Source organism: Cyanistes caeruleus, chromosome 4, assembly GCF_971803275.1.
Source record: "Cyanistes caeruleus chromosome 4, bCyaCae1.hap1.1, whole genome shotgun sequence".
NCBI classification, from domain to species: domain Eukaryota; kingdom Metazoa; phylum Chordata; class Aves; order Passeriformes; family Paridae; genus Cyanistes; species Cyanistes caeruleus.
The window spans coordinates 9995788-10015878 of NC_141704.1; the positions used below are offsets into that span (position 1 = coordinate 9995788).

The following is a 20091-nucleotide window of genomic DNA, read 5'->3' on the forward strand; positions in this document are numbered from 1 at the left end:
ATGGAGTTTAAAAAAATCAAATCCATAGTAATAATTTGGGTTGATTCCACTGCTTGCAGATTGATTGTGTACGAGACACTTGGTTAATGTTACTTTGCAGTGTTACTGCTTGTTTGTTTATGTATTACAGTGTTTTATTTGTGATTTGGTTATTTTATTGTAGTGGTTTCTAAAATTTATTTATTAGTGATTTTCTTAGCAATTTGAATTGATCTGTTTGTGGTGTTTAATTCTTCCTGTCCAGCAGCAGTGTCCAGGCTGCTTTTCCACCCCACTCCAGCATCAGGGGAGGCAGCTGGCCCTTTTTAGCTGTGACAGTGTGAGGTTGGGGGGCTTTGGCCACAGATTTTCATACAAACCTAGTATGGTTTGGGTTGGGAGGGACTTTAAAGATATGACAGCTTCCACTGGATCAGATTGCTCAGAGCCTCATCAAATCTGGCCTTGAACACTTCCAGGGCTGGAGCACCCACATCTCTGAGCAATCTGTTTCAGTGCCTCATCAGCTTCAGGTTGTACTGAAACATCCAGGATCAGCTATTTTACCTTTAAAAACTGCTTAATGCAGAAACTTTGGTTTGAGGGGACAGTAAGAGGCTTTGTGATTTATTCTGGTTCCATTAGTGAGAGAAAAAGTAGAGGAAAAAGTAGAGCACACATGGGCCGGAGCAAGGCACGAATCATGTGCATTCGGTTCTTGCTGTGCTCTGGATCGTGATATTTCTATTATTATCAACCTTATTTCATTATAAGTATACTTATTACTATTTTTAATTTAACTTATTCTTATTCTTATTCTTATTCTTATTCTTATTCTTATTCTTATTCTTATTCTTATTCTTATTCTTATTCTTATTCGTATTCGTATTCGTATTCGTATTCGTATTCGTATTCGTATTCGTATTCGTATTACTACTACTATTACTGGTGTTGGGGGTCTCCTCGGGGCTCGTCCCGTGGGCGCTGCCGGCAGGTGGTGCTGGCGGAGCGCGGCCCCCGCATCCCCGCCGGGTCCCGCATCCCCGCCTGGCTCCGCATCCTTGTCCAGCCTCACATCCCCGCTCGGCTCCGCATCCCTGCTGCCCGGCTCTGCATCCCCGCGTGCCTCACATCCCCTCCGGCCCCACATCCCCTCCGGCCCTGCATCCCCTCCGGCCCCACATCCCCTCCGGTCCCACATCCCCTCCGGTCCCACATCCCCTCCGGCCCCACATCCCCTCCGGCCCCACATCCCCTCCGGCCCCACATCCCCTCCGGTCCCACATCCCCGCATGCCTCACATCCCCAGATGCCCCACATCCCCTCCGGTCCCACATCCCTGCCCGTGTCCGCATCCCACCCCCCGGCCTCGCACGCGGTGTTGGCGGCGTGAGCGAGCCCCGTGCCCCGGTGTCAGCTCTGAAATGAGATGTGTTTTCCCCGGAGGAGCGGCCCGTGCGAGCCGTGCCGGTCCCTGTGCGTGTGGTACCCCCGGGCCCTGCCAAGGGCTCCGGAGGCCGAGGGTCCCAGCTGGTGATGGATCACAAACCCGGGCTGGTGATGGATCACAAACCCGGGCTGGTGATGGTTCACAAACCCGGGCTGGTGGTGGATCACAAACCCGGGCTGGTGATGGTTCACAAACCTGGGCTGGTGATGGATCACACACCCGGGCTGGTGGTGGATCACAAACCCAGGCTGGTGGTGGATCACAAACCCAGGCTGGTGGTGGATCACACACCCGGGCTGGTGATGGATCACAAACCTGGGCTGGTGATGGATCACACACCCGGGCTGGTGATGGATCACAAACCCAGGCTGGTGATGGATCACAAACCCGGGCTGGTGATGGATCACACACCCAGGCTGGTGATGGATCACAAACCCAGGCTGGTGATGGATCACAAACCCAGGCTGGTGATGGATCACAAACCCAGGCTGGTGATGGATCACAAACCCGGGCTGGTGATGGATCACAAACCCAGGCTGGTGATGGATCACAAACCCGGGCTGGTGATGGATCACACACCCAGGCTGGTGGTGGGTCACAAACCCAGGCTGGTGGTGGATCACAAACCCAGGCTGGTGATGGATCACAAACCCGTGCTGGTGGTGGATAACACACCCAGGCTGGTGATGGATCACAAACCCAGGCTGGTGGTGGATCACACACCCGGGCTGGTGGTGGATCACAAACCCAGGCTGCTGCTCAAATGAAGGAGATTGCCCCAGTGCATAAACTAAAGAGAGCAGATGTACAAACGATGAGGATGAATAACCAGTGTCATCGGGGACAGTGGGAAGTTGCCTCAGGATACCGGCCGAGTCTGTTTTTTGTCAGGGTTTGGTCTTTTTTCTTTTGTTTTGCTGGGAAGCAGGAAGTTTGAATTTGATTTTAGCCACTGAAATTGAGCCAGTTGTCAGTCATCTGCAGAAAGTTTGTACAAGTTACAGGTTTGTGACTAAAACATAAAATAGTGAATAATCAATGGTAGCTGGTGAATCACAGTGGAATGTGCAGCTATGAATAATGTAACCAGGAGATATAATGTAGAGGGGAATAATAAAAATACTGTAGTCAAAGCTCTACAAAACTCCTGCAAAAGTCCTGCGGAATAAATGACATCTCGATTAGCAAAGATCAGAGTAGTGGGGGGAGAACTAGGAAAAGATGATATCAGAGAAACTGGTAAAAAATACTCTAAGGAGACCCTTTGTGCTGCAAGTGATGCATTGAAAGATGAAGTCTGAAGATGGATTCTTGAGACTGCCTAATAAGAAATTATTAGAAGAATTAAAGATGTTATGGTGAGCATATTGTAAGGAGCAAATCTGATTACATCTGTCTGGTCACCCCATTAATGAACTGCACTTAGCTCATGGATGTGGGGTTTTTTTTTTCTTCAAAGCTGGATGTCTAGAACCTCTAAAGCACCCTCCTGAAGTCTATATCCTTGAGAAATGTGGCAAGGTTAGACAAGAAAATATTTATTCATAAGTGTCAGAGACATTTAGGAAAGTAGACAATTCTTAGGGTGTTATTGCCAGTCACAGACTCTGGAAAGATTGGCATATGATAATGTCGTGAGACAGCCAGGCTGGGAGTTACACTGGTTGGAGGTCAGGCCTCTCTACTGGTGAGAGATGACTCTTCCTCTACCTTTATCCTCCAGAATAAGAGTAATTTCTTCCTCTAGGCTTTGTTTTCATTCTTTAGGTATAAATATGTATTTCTAGGTGTGAACCTATCTAGCAAGGACAATTCTGAAAGCAGTATTTTGATCCCAAAGCATAACTTGGAGAAAAACACATGATGAAGACATGATTCATATACTATGATTTAATTTTTTTTTTATTTGCTTCCAGCTTGAAAATAAGGGCAGAATAATACTAAACATATTATGTCCTTGCATCTGAGGAATAGAGTTTTTAAACGTGCTGGGCATGTGTTCCAAAACACTGTTAGCAGTTTATAAATTACCATGATATTCTAAATTTCGTATTTCATCTACATATTTATGATGCACATGTATTTCACTGACTGTGTGCTACAGCCATGGAATGGTTGTTCAGCTCTTGAATTAATTTGTTTTCTGGTTCATGTAATAGGAGGTGGCCTTCACTCTGAGTCCTCTTTCAACTTGCAGTCTAAATTCTCACACAAATTGAAAAGCAATGACTTAGTGTGTCTCAAAAAAAAGCCTTTTCCTTGGAAATTCATGGAGAGCTCAGAGTGGAAGGTTTTATATTTTAATGAGATGACTCAGAAACATTTCATTAAGAATCTCTTGTAAAGCATGTTTTGGATAGGAAATTTTTCAAATAGTATAAACAGATTTCACTTTGCATTTGAGGTATTTCTATGCTTGATACCATGCAAATGTAATGTTAAAAACTGGGCTGAGTATTCTGCTGCTAAATCAGTGACTAGTCTTAAATGACACAATGTAAAAAATGGCAGGAAGGACAAAGTTGGCAAAATCAGCATCTGTTATCTGTTAGCTAATTTTGTGATTTGTAAAAACAAACAGCTAGTTGAGTCCTCAATAAAATGTATAAAACCTCTATTAATTAACAGAGACACATTGTGGTTTAGGCCAAATTTCTATCATTGTTAGTGTACTGTATGAGAACCTGATAGAGCAGAGCAGCTGCTCTAATATCTATTATTGGTGGGAAATAATGTATATAATCAAAATCAGCCTTAGCAGAGAGCCTTAAACCACAAGAAAATAAGAGTCCTAAAATCGGAGCTAACAGAGAGAATATTATCCAGAGGCCACCAGGGCCATTATACACAATACTGAGAATTAATGGAAAATGCACATAGGCTGGCTGAAATACTAATTATTATCTTATATGTATATTTGTGTTTCCTTCCCACTCTGCAGTGCTGTGACTCTGAGGTGACTGAGGTTGTCAGTGCAGTTCTGAAATAATCATTTTCTTGCTTCTCCACAGAGATCTGACTAACAAAGCTAATTTAAACCATGGACATTGAAAAGGCCAATGGATTCTCCTGCACAAGCAGAGCTCCATTGCCACAGTACAGGCTCAGGTCATTGACTCTTCCCTCTTCCTGACTGCACCTTTTTCAGCTTCATGGGTCCATACTTGCTGGAGAAATGCTTTTTTGCACACTTGCTGCTCTATGTCTTACAGGTTGCTGAGAACCAAAGCAACATATTTTATTTTATATTTCATATTTTATTTTTATATGTATTTTATTTCATATTTTATTTCAAAGGTGCTTGCACTTGAGAAGACGATAAAGGGTTGGAGGTGAGAATAATCAGCTTGCTGCTTAAAAATCTAGGGGATCCATATTTTAGGAAAATTAATGATGTGATAATTACAGGATTTAATTGGTCATAAAATAAACAGCACTGTGTAGCTTAGCATCATGCTCCAGCTATAGCTTTTCTAATCAATTCCTTTTAGAATCTCTGATAAAATGCTGCATAAAAGCAAGGGGAAGCCAAAGCAAAGACCAAAGACTTACCAGTGCTTTATGGGAAGGGTCTGACAGCTTTTTGTTGTCCTGAACTTACTCCATTGGTCTTGACTTTGAATTCATCTTTTTTGATCTGTGTCAAAAACCTTCAGTCACTAAAGCAGGAGGGATTTATTGTTTTGCTGTTACTTATATTTTTCTCGAATTTGCAAGTCTTCAGGCTTGTGGCAATGATTTAGGAATACTCAGGTCTGAATTTATTTATGTGACATCCTACTTATATATTGCTAGCTAACAACTATTACTAGTTGTTCTAGTTTGCCCCAGGGAATGAGGCAAGGAGACATTATGTGGGTCTTGTTTTTTTCTCACTGTATTTGTTTTGCCTGTTCCTACCTGGGTGCACAGAAGATACAGCTAGTTCCTGCTGAAAAAGAGATGACCAGAGCTTAAATTCTTCATTGTAAGTCAGAATTGCCCCATGTCTTCCTAGCTAAGGTCTTCAGAAAAGACATTGTTTCATCTGGGATTTTTTGTTTCTTTTGCACATGTTGAATTTTGTGCATGGAAAAGATTTTGAGCATATGAAGGTAGATACTTTTTGGGACACATCATTCTTATCAGTATCCTTTTACTACATTTTACCACACTGAAGGATGGGCATACAGGGTATGCCCATTAAATTCTCTCAGTCCAAAATGCTATACTGGAGCAGTCCCACAGCTTTTCCCTCAGTAGCTTCTGTCCAAGAGTCAAAAGCAGATATGCCAGAAAGGGTACAGAACCAGGAGAGACACAGTGGTACTGCCTCAAAATGCTCTCCTCACCTCCAGCCATTTGCAATCCAGGAATTTCTCTGATCACAGATGGTTTTAATTGTATTAATAACCCTCAGTGGATTTTCCTCCCATGTCTGGTCTGTTCTAAACAGATGTAATCTTTTCATTCTCTAAGTAATTTGTGCAAGTTCTACAGCCAAGTGTGTGAAGAAGGGTTCCTTCCTCCTCTTTCAAATCACCCCCATTTAAGCTTGTAGTGGAAAAATCAGAGGTCAAACAGTCTGTGACCATCCTCTCTGTCCCAGCCATACTTTTATAGGCTTTTATCATATGTTTAATCAGTTATCTTTTACAGGTTTGTAACAACACATATAAAATTAATTTTATAACAGCATCCCTAAAGTTATCTTCTGCAATGTGATAGCTTACAGTTGTTGACTGGACTTTCCTTGGTTTTGGTTCATAAGCACATGAGCTGAAAAGTTCACTGAAGTGTTATGCCATGTCCAGTTTTAGTTTGAAACCAGGCTTGTGTGTGTGTCTTTATGAAATGTTACATTTTGTCTGTAGGCAATATTGTAAATCACTTTAAAATCAAATATAGCATGAGCTGTGAAATCCATATTAAAATAAACAAGATGTTTCAATAATAAATATCTATTTAGAATTAGATCTGGGAGATTATTTGGGAGATGCTTGATGATTGAGTGGGTTTCAGGGGAAATGGGCAGACATGAAAATGAAACCTGTTAAACAAGCCAAGTCCCTAAAGAAGATTGTCGTTCAACATGACCACTAATTCATGGGCTAAGTTGTAATTAACAACCCAGGATTCTTCATCTGCTGAAAAGTGATGCTTGTCTGTTTGAATACATATTTGGATAACTGTGCTAGAAATGATTAACTCTGAAAATGCATGAGTGAGGGAAAAATACTAGTATAAGATTTGAGTGGAAGGCAGCTGAAACTGAAAGTCATGGTGCAGGATTTTGAAAGCTGATCTCCAGACTAATTACAGAATTTGGTTTAGTGAGGACAAGGGTTACAGTTAAATGTACTGTACTCAGATCTCATCACAGCCATGTGAAGGAAGAAGCTTTTCCAGGGTTCTGTATTATGCTTTAGGACACAACCTGATGTAAAGACCCAAAGCTTATCAATGCTGTTGATTTCTCTGCAGTTTATTACCACTTTTTTTCAAAAGGTTTAATATCATCTTTTCCTTATTTAAAACCTTGTAGCACAACCTTGCCAAAGGATGCATTGAACCTGAACAATTCTAAAAACACACTGGCTATTTGTGCTACCCATGTCCCTGATTATGGTCAAATACCCATGCTGATCACCACAACATGTGCCACAAGCTAATTTTCGTCAGATTTGGGGTTAATATGTGATAGCCCAAAGTTAGAAAAACAGTTCCAGAAGGGTGCTATCCTTAAGCCCACCTCTGCAAGTGGCAATAAGCCTTGATATGAGTTTTCTTTTCTCTCCCTGCTATGGTGCTGTTGCTGATGTTGTAATGTCAGGTTGCCCATGCTGCTCCCATGGAGCTGGATTTGTTGCATACAGTATCCTTCTTTGCCCCTTGGAAGAAGAAGAAAGTTTGCAGAGAAAAGAAGCTGTTAGTGTCAGCAAAAATCACTGTATGAGCATTACAGAGCACCTAAGGAACCTTTAATGACTCGGCAATTCTAAGCTTTTTGTCATTGTCAAGGAGAATGGGAAAATTAATTTAATTGGGACAATATTTCATTTAGAGTTAAGCTTAATAGGCATTTTCTTGTCACTATGGGTGTATGTTATTTGCTGGGATTGTGTTTTCAGTGTTTTATCACCCTTATATTACCTGACCCCACTAAAAAGAAACTAAATTTAAGTTTCACCTACTTAGCTTAGATTTCTCTACCAAATTTATTAAGAAATAATAATAAAAAACTGAGGAATGGAAAGGCTAATTAAAACTCAGAACTTTTGTTTTGTTTGTTTGTTTGTTTGTTTGTTTTAATCAGCAAGAAATATAATTAATACTAGGTAAACTTTATATATTACTAAGCCAAAACTGGAAAAAGAAATTTGATTTCTCAAAAAATTAAGGATCTTCCTGTTAGTTTTTAATTACAGCAGATAAGCAGTGTATCTGGTTTTATCCTATCTAAATAAAAATCCTGTGGTGAGGGGGATATTTTATTTATAATGAGTTCTTTAGTTCCTAAGCCACAATATCAATTTATACTTGGTTCTGTTTGCATAATATTTTATGAGTGTCTGATTAAGCCTTTATTAAGCCTATTTCATGAGGCTTAATACATCTGCAGTGTAGGTTCTGCCTCTGAATTGAGGCTGTTGTTGCAGCAGCTATCCTCATTTTTATGCAATTAATTTCATTTGATAAGTAATGTTGGCAGACAAATACATGTATTTTTCAACTGCATAAATAAATGGTTCTAATCTCTCAAAAAGTTTTGATTTTTCACAAGGTGATTTTAATCAGTACAGTTCTTTGGATGAGAAGAAGTCAGTATTAGAGTATCCCTTTCTCTTCAAAGTCCATAAAAGTTGAATAAAAATTACACTGGAAATTCCAAACCTGATTCTTCAAAAGAGTTGCTTCACAGCAGCTGCTCCACAGTTAACACAAACTAAAGTCACTAGTTTACACCTTTGGGAAAATTGGTTGCTCAGAGAGAAGCTTTTCATTTAGTTCATGTCTTGTATTGATGGAAAAGGAAAAGTAAACTAGACAATAAAATTATGGAAGTAGTGGGATGCTTTGTTATGGTGACTTTGTAGGTACAGGGCTCACCCTGGTCCTCTTTATTTGATCATGTAGCCTAAAGGGTGAACAGTGTCATCCTCAGTGGTATCGTATCAAGGGCAGGGTTTGAAACAAGGGAACTGCTCTTTTGCTGTCAGCTGGGCTCAGAGATGGGTTGTTCATGGTAATTTGTTTCAAGACATAAAAATAAAGTGCAGGAAGAAAATCCTGGTTGGCTTACCTCTTAAAAAATTCCTCCACTGTAAGATTTGCTACCTAGATACTTAAAAAATCAGCAGAATACAGGTAGAATAAAGCACCTATAGAATAAAGCATATTCCATGCTCTCACAGTATTGCCAATTCCTCTACTCTTCAATGCTGCTGGGAAACAATTAATCAGAAGAAGAATTCTATCATAAAACTTGCTCTTAAAGCAACAATTTTATTTACTTTTCCCAAAGGTGGCATGCTGCCAATGAAGCTAGGCATATATGAAAAAAGAAAACATGCACAGAGAAGCTGTATAGTGGATAAAACAGGTTTTTCTGAAAGCAAATTCATCTCCATGCTTCTTGAGTTCTGGAACAATGTCATTAATTATCTTGGGCAATTTCCTCCCCTAGTATTTCAGTTTGGTATTTTGTGCATCATAAACCATTAGTGTTCCTGTAGAACTTACACACCGTCCAGCTTAATTTCACATTCAGAGTTATTCTCCTATGCATTGCCAAGGTCTGGCTCTGAGTAGCTGTCTAATTAAAATATTTGTGTGTCAAACCATCTGCATGTATAACATGTGTTTTTTGATCCTGACCCTTTCCTGGTCTAACTTGTATGAAAAATAAGGAAATGCAGGATTCAGTGGAATACTTAACACAATATTTTGGTATCAGTTGTGATGCTTGAAATTGGGAGAATAGATGCTCATAGGCAAGTCAGAAGATATTGCTGTCATGGCTTGATGCATCACACTGTGACACTGCTGGAAAGATTCATAAGTCTGAGGAAGAAGATGTAATGGGTGTCTAACCCATTACATGAGTTTAACCTGGACTACCAGAGAATAAAGTTACTACCCTTATCTGGAATAAGTGATACTGAATAAAATAGCAATTGTGATAAAATTGAAAGTAAAGTTTTTCCCTAAAGCTGCATCATTTTAATTTAGCCATGACATGAAAAACTGTTGTAAAAATCCAAATTATTTTGGGTCTAGCAAGTATATGCTTAAAAACTCTTATTGATTTTATATAAATGAGATATGGATTTGCAGATGGTTTTTACAATTTATTTTAGCTTTCTTTACTCATGTGTTTTTCCTCTGTTTTTTAACATTAACTGTTTATTACAACTGGTGATCTACCTGGAAGTCAGATTGAGGATGGATTTCTTGGCTTAATGTTACACAGGTTTCAGTGTTTATGTAAATTTGATAAATATTAATATTTAATATATCCCACAGAGAATACTTCATTGATTTCATATGACACATAATTAAGATAGAAATTCAGGGAATGGAGTATGGAGATCTTCCTCTATATATATTTTATAGGCAATATCTTTGCCAATTGAATAGTTTTCAACTTTGATTTTACTCAAAAGCTTTAGACATTTAAAGTTATTTGCCTTTCTAAGAAATGTGAATAACTTAGAGTGCATGGAATTCATGAAGATATCTGGTCCAGTCTTGCCTAACCCAGGGAATATGAAATAGAGATATGGCTAAATAAAGAATATTTTGTTTTCTCCTGTCAGTCAGATTCCCAGTCCATCATCAGGTGATAATGGATGAACTAAAAGTGTTAATCTCTTAACAGTTAGATAAATTTATTTCTTTCCCTCTGAGCCCCATGCCTGTGTTCAGATCTACGCATTGAAAGGAGATGTAAATGCGGCAGTGGCTTTTTGAAATGGGAGGAGTTGTAAATCTTTATCTTCCTGTGTTAGTCTCTGTTTACTTGCTGTCCCTGTGTCCCTTGTCATTATTCTATCAAATTAGAAAATTTGGCATGAATATTCTAATCCCAGTATGATTACAGGTCTTAAAAGTATTTTAAGGTTTCTTTCAATTTTGTGCAGACTTCTTAGTTTTAAATAATAGCATATTAAAAATTTTATTAATAATTATATTAATATTGGAATAGTTTATTGTTTGGATAACTGCTGCCAAAATCTACATTACTAGCAAGTAAGGAAATCAACAAAGCTTTGATTTTAAATTTACTTTTTTTTAGTCAGTTGTTCTTCTGATTGTTATATAATGAGACATATTATGGATGACTGTATTTTGAAATAGGAAACAATTAAATAATGAGGTCATATATTAATAACTTTTAGAGTGACTAGGAAAATCTAATTGCCTATGTAATGCAAGTTATCAAGTTCAAGGGCAATGTCAAGTGACATGTTTAGAAGTTAATGTTGTAGATAGAGGTTTATTTTATTATCTTTTTTAATGCATTTATTATTCCATTCCAAAATACATGCAGACATGCATACTTAAAAATAACTTATATTCCTAACATGTATATATATTAGTGTACCTGTACTATGTTTATTTCACTAACAACCAGGTTTTATTTCTTCAGCATCAATATCTCCATGTCTAGGAAGAGGTAAAAAACAGTGCAAAAAAACCCAAGGTTGTGATAGAAAAAAATTCACTTTCAGATTGAAATCAGCTTACACCTGGCACTGCTTTAGTGAGACAGAAAGAAGCTTCCAGAAAGTAGTAGTCAGATTATATATGGTGTTTCCTTTCCCCCTATTAATTAATCAACAATATTGTACAGTAGAATTGCTCTCCTCTTTCTTACTCCCACAAAAAAAGAACCCTTGACACACAAACCTAATACAGTGGAAAATAAATGAATATAAGAAATATGAGTGGAAGATACACAAATCTGTATGTGAGCATGCAGCTGGTTAGTATCTTGTGTTAGCTGAGATATTTTGTTTGTAATCAGGACAGTTTTTGAATGTTTAGTGGTAGTCCAGAAAAAGGAAGTTGTTTAAGCGTATGACTAATGCTACTGCTATCAGCAGAACTAGTCATATTAGACAGATAAATTTTTGTGTTTGATGCTGGTCGTGGCCAGTATGGCAAGAATGTCCATCTCTCAATTTACCCTTACATTGTACCTACATTTTGTCCAAACCTTCCATTGAATGCAATACCAATGCAACCACAAAGCTTTTAGTTTCTGCTATGTCTCCTAGGAATTCTGAATTTTTGGAGTGGAAGTGGATCAATTCTGTCATTGTAAATCTTGGATAATTTTGTCACATTGAGGATGCAGAGCAGTGAGTAGAGCAGATGGCCTTATGATAAATAAATAGTAACAAGACGATGGATAACAAGTTGCTCTGAGATGGAGACAATTTCAGATCTACATAAAATATTGTCTTGGGACCTGGAGCCAGACAGGTCCAGTTTTATGGTTCTATTCCTCCCAAATTAGATTATAAATTCCTCCATGTACTGGGAAAAATAAATAAATAAATAAATAAAATCTTTAAAGCCAGTTAGTGGCTCCAAATGTTTCCCTAATGCTGTAATCTTTTTCTCCAGGATTTGAATCATAGATGGGAATTTTCAGACTAAACTGTGATGTCCTTTCAAAGATTTTGCTCATGCAGAATTCCTTGCCTACTGCTTTTTGAAATGAAAAAGGTGTGGAAGGATAGAAGCAGTATCAATTGTTGAGGGTTTTTCTACCAGCACCATTTATAGTTAAAATGGTTTGCAACTGCCTAATGGAAGAATCCCTTGTTACCTATAATGTTAATCTTTAATTCCTTTTGTATACTCTCTCCAAAAAACCCAAAAGGCTTCTTCATTTAAAAAAGGTCAAACTTCATATGTGTAAATAGTGAAAAAAATAGCTCTTTTTTTAGTAGGACTAAAGAGGTAGTTAAACATCTCCTGGCCTGCCTCTTGTGCTCCTACAGGCAAGTCCTTGTTTCCATGCTTAGTTGCAATTCCCTTAGCATCTCTTTGGTTTGTTGATGCTCTGTTAGTCCATTCTGGTTCCTAAGAAATATGTTTTGTCTCACAGGCCTGGCAGGCTGCTCCTGCTCCTCAGTGAAGTTTCTCAGTCTTTTCTGGAGTCTTCATGACCGCTGCTTAATGTTGGTTCCCTCTTGCCTGCTTCACTTGGTGGTTTGCCACTGAAGAGTGGTCACTTTGAGAATCTTTCCCCCTGAGCCTGCTCAGCTGATCAAGAAGAGAGAGAGTGGTCACCTTCCTCTCTGGAGGTGGCATCCCACCACATCTTGTCAGAGGAGGTTAGGACAGAAACCCAAGAATTCCCTGACAGCTGAAGGTGTTACATTGAAGTGCTTCTGGAGTTGGTTATGTTGAGGCACATGGAAAGAAATGAGATGTTGGATTTGTGGAGGCTTGCTCTGGGGACTGCAGAAGGTTCAGAGGTACAACCATTGTCCATTTTCTTTTTCTCTCCCATGCCTTCTTGAAGATACTTGCTGTTGAGAAACCATGGGGTTTTTTTTCAAAGCAGTGCAGATCTGATTGTGATTTTACGTCCACCAGTGTACATCAGAGGTGTCCAAAGAAAGCTAATATTTTCAGCAGTTCAGAACCCAAGCAGGCCAAGTCTAACTTATTTCTAGGCATACAGGCCAACACCTGTAGATGATACCAAATGGTTTGCTCTGTTGACTTCAGTGAATGTCAGAGTCCATAAACTCCTAAGTGAAATCAATGCAGCCATAGTAGGTTATACACAGGAGAATTCACTCAGCAAGTTTAAATGTACTCAGTGCCCTTTTACTGCTGAATGTTTAAACCTCCTGTGTGAATTTGTTACCAGACTCCTGCCTCATGCATTTTTCTAAAACACTTACTGATACAAATGAGGATGCAGTGAGGTAAATGCAGAAATAGGTTTTATTTTCTGGTGCATGCTAACTGCTATGTGATTATCAGAGATGCAGTATTACATTTCTGTAGAAAATACAGTCATTTCCTTGACTCAAATCAGCTCTAGAATAATTAAATTCTATTTATTTCCTTTCCTTATTTTCTGTGGTACTGATTTTGCCCCACATATAAAATTAGTGAATACTGTAAATTGCCAGCATATAATTTGAAAACTTTCTCCTTGTCTCCTTCAGTTTGGTCACTCAACTTTTTAAACTTTTCCTAATTCTTAGTCTGCAGTAGTGAATTACATCTATCTAACCATCCAACCTTCTGAAATCTTTCTTGTTACCTCAGTACTTCAATTGTTTATTGCTGAAATGTTGTTCATGTTTTTGTTTGGCCTTGCTCATCTTTGAACTTTTTCCATCATTCAATTTGCTTTTCTTCTCTCTAACAGATGTACTTTTGTCAGTTTGGGGTACAAGGAAGTATAAAATCCTCTTGGTTGCTCACAGTTCTGGTGATATTACTAGAACAGAAACAGGGAAGCTTGTGTTGACTCCATAGTCCCTTTCAAGTGTGACCATCTGCAGAGCTTAGCTAGAACAACAGCAAAAGAATACTGAGCTGAAAAAGAATTGCAGTAAATTAATTTCTTGATGGAGCAAAAAGGAGGACATGAGCTTAAGAAGAAGACTATTCGCAGAATAATGAACTTTAGCAATTAAAGTAAATATAGTAGAATATATTCTTACCAGATCATTGACCTTTACTGGCCTTTCAAAAATGTCACTGAATTAGGGGAGAAAAAAGAAGGCATGGTTTACAAAGTGTCTACAATCAGAACACTTCTTTATAGTCCTGTGTTTGACATTCTTAAACCTTGAAACTCCTTTAATAGTATTTTGTATCAACACTGTGAGAGTGACTTGGGAAAATTTTTATGACAGTTTAAAATGGGAAATTTGGGGCTAAATGCTGTCAGAATGTTTCAGTAAATCTGTCTGACACTTCTGACATTGAGGTTAGTAGTAAGTGGTAATTATGGGATCCTTTTCTGCTTATGAAATAGTAAAAGAATTCTTTCAGTGTTTCTATAAAAATAACAGTTAATGCACTTATAAATTTAAACTCATACAAGATATATTTTTATTTTGCATTTCACCCTATTACGTCTACATTCAGATAAGGACTGTGATTTCACTAGTGGGTGAAACATTTTTTATAAGTGCTGTAGCAATGAACCCAAAATACTTCACTAAATTCAGAGTAGAGTGTGGTACCTGATCAAAGTTATTACAATTCAATACAAGAAACAAGAACATTACAAGTCCATAATGTCATCAATTCCAAAACCTAGGGAACAATGAAGATTTACTGTAGATTGTGGATTACTGTTACAAAGAATTCTTTTGTTTGAAACCACTAGAGTGCTTTTACTGACAATGGAGTAAGATAAAGCATGTCTTAATAGCAACTAAAAGTTGCATTTAATTTTCCATATGGAGAAGAAAGGTGTAAGTCATTATTTGAAATATTTAAAATATTTATTTCAAGAGGAGGGGGATATGCTCAGAAGTAAAGTTGCTTTAGTGGTACAAACATACAGACATATGTGACTTCATTGACATCTGTCATCCTTTGCTGTTTTGCTGAAGCTCTCTGTGGCACAATGAATTCCACAAACAAACATCTTACCAGGGAGAAAGACTGAACATGGAGGAGCAAATGGGAATAATGCTAACTATGTCAGAGGGAAGTCAGCTTTCGATTTCTCAGTATGTCATTAAACATGACTGGTACAGCAAATACTAAACCTGAAGAAACTCCTGTTCATCTAGATGAAATCTGTACATCTCAGAAGTTTTTGAATTTGGTATATAGAAGAGGTTACAAGCAAAGGTTACAGGTTTTGTTGAAAAGCCAAAGCATTCCTTGTTCAGAGAAATCAGTGAATTAAAAACTAGTTAAGAACAAAAATAATAAGAATAAACTAATCCACAAAGACTATATAAAAGGGTGTTATCAGAAAGGTTAATGTACCTATCTTGCCCTTCACACTTCTTTTTGATATTTTGAGTGGATGAGACAGAATTCTGAGCCTTTAAAGTCACCTATGCATTAGGATGTTGTCAGTTACAAAAAGAAGTGAAAGCATGAATATTTCATATCTCTTTGGCATTCAGCCTGTTTTGCATAGATGGCAGCTGGAGGTTCAAAACAGAGCATTATTGCTTCACCACTGTCACCATGGTTTAGCAGGTAAATAATGCATGAGCTAAGAAGAGTTGACAAGGCAGACGGTAATGATATATTGGTTCAAGAGTCTGTCACCTCAGAAAGCACCTAGAAATGATTCACATCAGACTTACTATTTATTTCATATGACTGTTAGCAGAATATTCTTAGATACAGTCTGTATCTAAGACTGTGTAATTAACCTAAAGAATTAACAGCTGAATGATATGGAAGGCAAGTAGCCCAGCAAAGTTTCAAAAGAACCCTAATTTTAGTACATATGCAGCAAGACTTTTAAACTTGCCAGCTTAAAATTGTAGTGAGTGTTAATCTGCACCCTTTGGGGTGCCAGGTCTTGGTTTTATCTCTACGAAAACAAAAGTTCCTTCATATCAGTTAGGCAGTGCCTAACTAAGCAGGGAACATCCTGATGTGTGTTACACAAAAGCTGAACTGCCATCTGTATCTCAGGATTTTTTGCATTACCTGGCACCTGATTAAAATGCTGACAAAAACCAGGAACACTACATTGTACAGCACTAAGCATAAGAAACAGTTTTTAAGTGAGAATGTCCAGACGTAATCTACAGAAATTAGAATAATAGCTGCTGTACAGTGGCTGTGGAGCAATCAGGGGTCACAGGCTCTAATGATAGGCTCATGTTCATCTTGTTTGTCAAAAGTATTAAGATCTTTTTGTGGCTTAATTAAAAAACCCAAACAACACACACACATCCTACCCTGTTCATTGCTCATAGACTGCTTAACCCATAAAGGTTAATTTGTCACGCTAGTGCTTTGTTTCTCATTTTGTTTATGAGATCACTCTCTGTAGTGACATCTGCATGCATTAACTATCCCAACACATTTTGTGTTATCTGGCAGCTTCTTTAATTATTGGTCAGGCATCACTTTTTAATATTGCAGCCAAGCAGAAATGTATTTGTTCCAGTAGCATTTTTAACAGGAGCCTGTAATATCTGAGCGTCCCTGGAGAGCCCTTCCAGCCAGGGTTTGCCAATAAACCGCAGCCGCTTTGCTGCAGCCCGAGGTATCATCAGATGCTTCCAACTGGATGTGTAATATGTGGTACCTGCTGTGCATAGAAAGTGACTAAGGACTGGTGGGACATTCTTTAGGCACAAATAAGCTGTACTGATTTCCTTCACATCTTGTAATGGGAGATCTGTGATGTGATTTTTAGCTGTCTACCTCCATGGTGGTTTTTAAACTTATTTTTCTTGAGATGTAGAACATACAGCAATGGCTTAGCAGGACTACAGTACTTAGCATGTTCAGTGAAATTAATTCATTACACTGATAGAAATTTCCAGATAAATAATGTCCTTAATCCAGAGAAATAGAAAGTTTCAGTATTTCCAGTAGGAATGAGGCAGGGCCAGACAAGTTGTGAGCAGCATAACAGAGTGGATTGAACCAGTCATGTTTGTAGTAAATACTGTATGCAGTAGTTGGAGTAAAATAAAACAGTGGACTATCATGCAGCCAATGGATATGAAATTGTTCTTCATGATTGTAAAGCTCCACTGTTGAATATCCAGGGGACTGGAGCACGGGCAGCATGTGCAGAACAAACATACCTTTCTATCTCGGAAGAACTGACATTATAGTAGGAAATGTGGTACCTCACCCTGATTTCAAGATCTGTTTCCTAGGAAGAAATGGGATTGTGCTTAAGTGTGTGCCTGAGCCACCCCTGGAAAGTCAGAAACATATACTCTGATAAACAGTGTCATGCTTAAAAGAAAAGTTAAAAAAACCCAAAACACTTCAGTCATTCGGAACTTAAAGGGTACGGGGATTTGTCCTCTCCACATTTCTCTTCCAATGTATTTTGCCATCTCTTTTTATTTATTGCCTGAGTTAGAAAGAAGTTTAGTTCTGTGAATTTCCCTATTATTGAATAAAGCACCCTTCCTGTTGAAGTTGAGCTGGTCTGTTAGAGGTTGGTCCCCCTCAGTTGTATGAGTTAATATCACTGCACATTCTAAATAACTTGTGGCCACGTTGGCACACTCAGAGTCATTTTCAGCTGTTTTTTACTGTGATGAGTATACAATGCCATTGTCAATACAGTGATTTATTTTCCAGACTAATGGCTATTTCTAGTGGGACTTGCATTTCTTTGCCAGATGTTATGGAATCAATATGTCCCAATAGAATAAAAGGTTAGAATTAGGCTCAGGTATAAATTTAGTTAAAAACTGAGCATGATTCTTTTGAACCTTGTGAAATATAGAGTAACCAGAACTGGATCCATTTCTGCAATATGGATTGATTCGAGTTTGTATGTAGAGGCTTGTAGGAGCTGCTGTGTTTGAGGCACTGTGATAATGATTAATTTCATAAGATATTTATTCTATGTATCTGCATTGTAAAGAAGATTGAGAATAGGTTAAATTCAAGGTCCAGATAGTACTTGCCAATTCAGTCGACTGTAGTCATATCATGTTTTATTTGCTATTTCTAATAAACCACCCTTCAACTTGTGCTTTGCTTGTGAAGCAGTCCTTTTTTTTCTTTTTTTTCCAAATCAGATGCTTCCAGAGCAGAACTGTTAGATGAATAAACAATGACAGGATAAGTATAAACTGTGTTAGAGAGTCTGACTATGTTAAAGCAAAGATTAGTACATGGAAGACTCATAAAGTCATTGTTGTTGTCACATCTGAGGCTTATTTTATGTGCACAACATCCCACTGTAACAGATGGACTTGAAAATTATTTTTTTCAGTGAGAAAAACTTGCGGAAAGAAAACAGTAAAAAAAAAATAAAAATCTGTGTGAATTATCATAATTATAATATTGATAAATAACAGCATGTATAGCTATGATAGATATTCTTTGCTTCCAAACAAAAATGAACTCAGCTTCTCCCAGCTGATATTTGTTGCAGGCACTTTCAAGTGGCAGATAACTCCATTCTTAATTTTTTCTGCCATTTTTCAGGGAGATTATTTTGTAGTGATTCTTTTTCCTTAGAAATAATTACAGCAAACTCATGCAACTGGGTCTTTTTTGACTGAATTAGCATTAAGAATGGAAATTTTTTTTCTAGTGGCAAAATCTAGATTTTGCAAGCTTTTTCTGCTTTAATTCCCTAGTAGGAAGATTTTTAACATAATGAGGGTTTGGCAGGAGTCAGATTGACTTGGTATCTTTTCTGAGGTTCAAAGGAGGAACAGTTTCTTTTACCTGAAAAATTAGTAGCTCAGTTAATCAGCATGATTACTAATGCAAATAGCAATCTTAGTGCAGGGCTGGGATATTTCTCCTCTACAATGTTTTTGAAGATTTAGAAAGGGGAAGCTTCTTTTCTAGATGCATTTCAGCATCAGCTAGTTTGCATAATTTGACAATGACATGAAGACGATTGTGAATACAGCAGTTTTCAGAGGTGCCAAGAGTTTTCTCCTGGTTTGCCTTGACTTCAGACCTATCTGTCTTTAAAGGTCAAATTTGGGTGGATGGCAGCTGATGGTGCCACTGAGGCTCTTTTAGAGGAATTAGAAATGGAAAAATTGAACAGGAGCCTCACATATCTAAGTTTGACAGGCTGGTGATTGGGTTACAAGAGTTGTGACCAATACTTTGGTGTTTCCATTTTGCATGTTTTTATTGTGAATCAGGTGAGGGACAGATAAGCACAATTAATTTGGGCTCTGACTAGCAGCTTCAGCAGCAGTGCTGCCTCTTAGAGCAAAAATAAAACAAAGAAACAAAAGACGATACCAAGCTTTTTGAAATAAGTAAAGTGTGTGATTGAAGTAAGATTCCACTGAAAGTGTGTGCAAATCTTCAGGGAAAGTCAACATTTAGTTTTTCATCAGGGAAAGGAATATTCTTTTGCTATGCTGAATTGAGACATTTGTCCTAATATGGAAGCTGCAGTGGAGATCTCTGAGCAGCAGCCTAAGACATGTCTCAACCATAATGCAGCAGTGGCCAATCTTGGGTGAGTCAATGGTTGTTCTCTGCAGAATCCTTTCTCTGACTGTGATTGATACCAATTTTTTTCAGAGGAAAACTTATAGGCAGTTATGGTATATTCAGATTACGAGGTAATTTTTGTTGCTGACATGTACCATGAGTGGGAGAATGTTTAAAAAGCTAAATTCTCAGAAGACATTAATGTCTGTCAAATCCACAGTAGAATGGACCAGTCTCCCTAAAAGCAGACTTTTTTCTGAAGTAATGCCTTTCTTTGGAAGTTACTTTTTATCATGGTTGATAAAAGAATGATAGTATACCAGGTTGGAAAGAGATCTCAGGGATCATCTGGTAATGAACTGTGTCAGTTCAGCCTGTAAGCAGCATCCAGAAATGAGGGTTTGTCTCCTCAGAGTGATGCCTTTGGCTCCCCACATTTAAGTCATGGCTGCTCACTAGCTGAACAGCCACACAGTAGAGGTGCCCTGGGTGGTGTGAGACATGACACATTAAAAACAGCAATTTCTTCAATCACTTTCCTGTTT

The 20091-nt window shown here is 38.2% G+C and overlaps 1 protein-coding gene across 6 annotated transcripts in view; it reads left to right on the plus strand.

Annotated features, from left to right (window-relative positions):
- CACNA2D1 (calcium voltage-gated channel auxiliary subunit alpha2delta 1) overlaps positions 1–20091 on the plus strand; it is a 361272-nt gene that overhangs the window by 126048 nt on the left and 215133 nt on the right. The gene's annotated exons all lie outside the window — the stretch shown is intronic.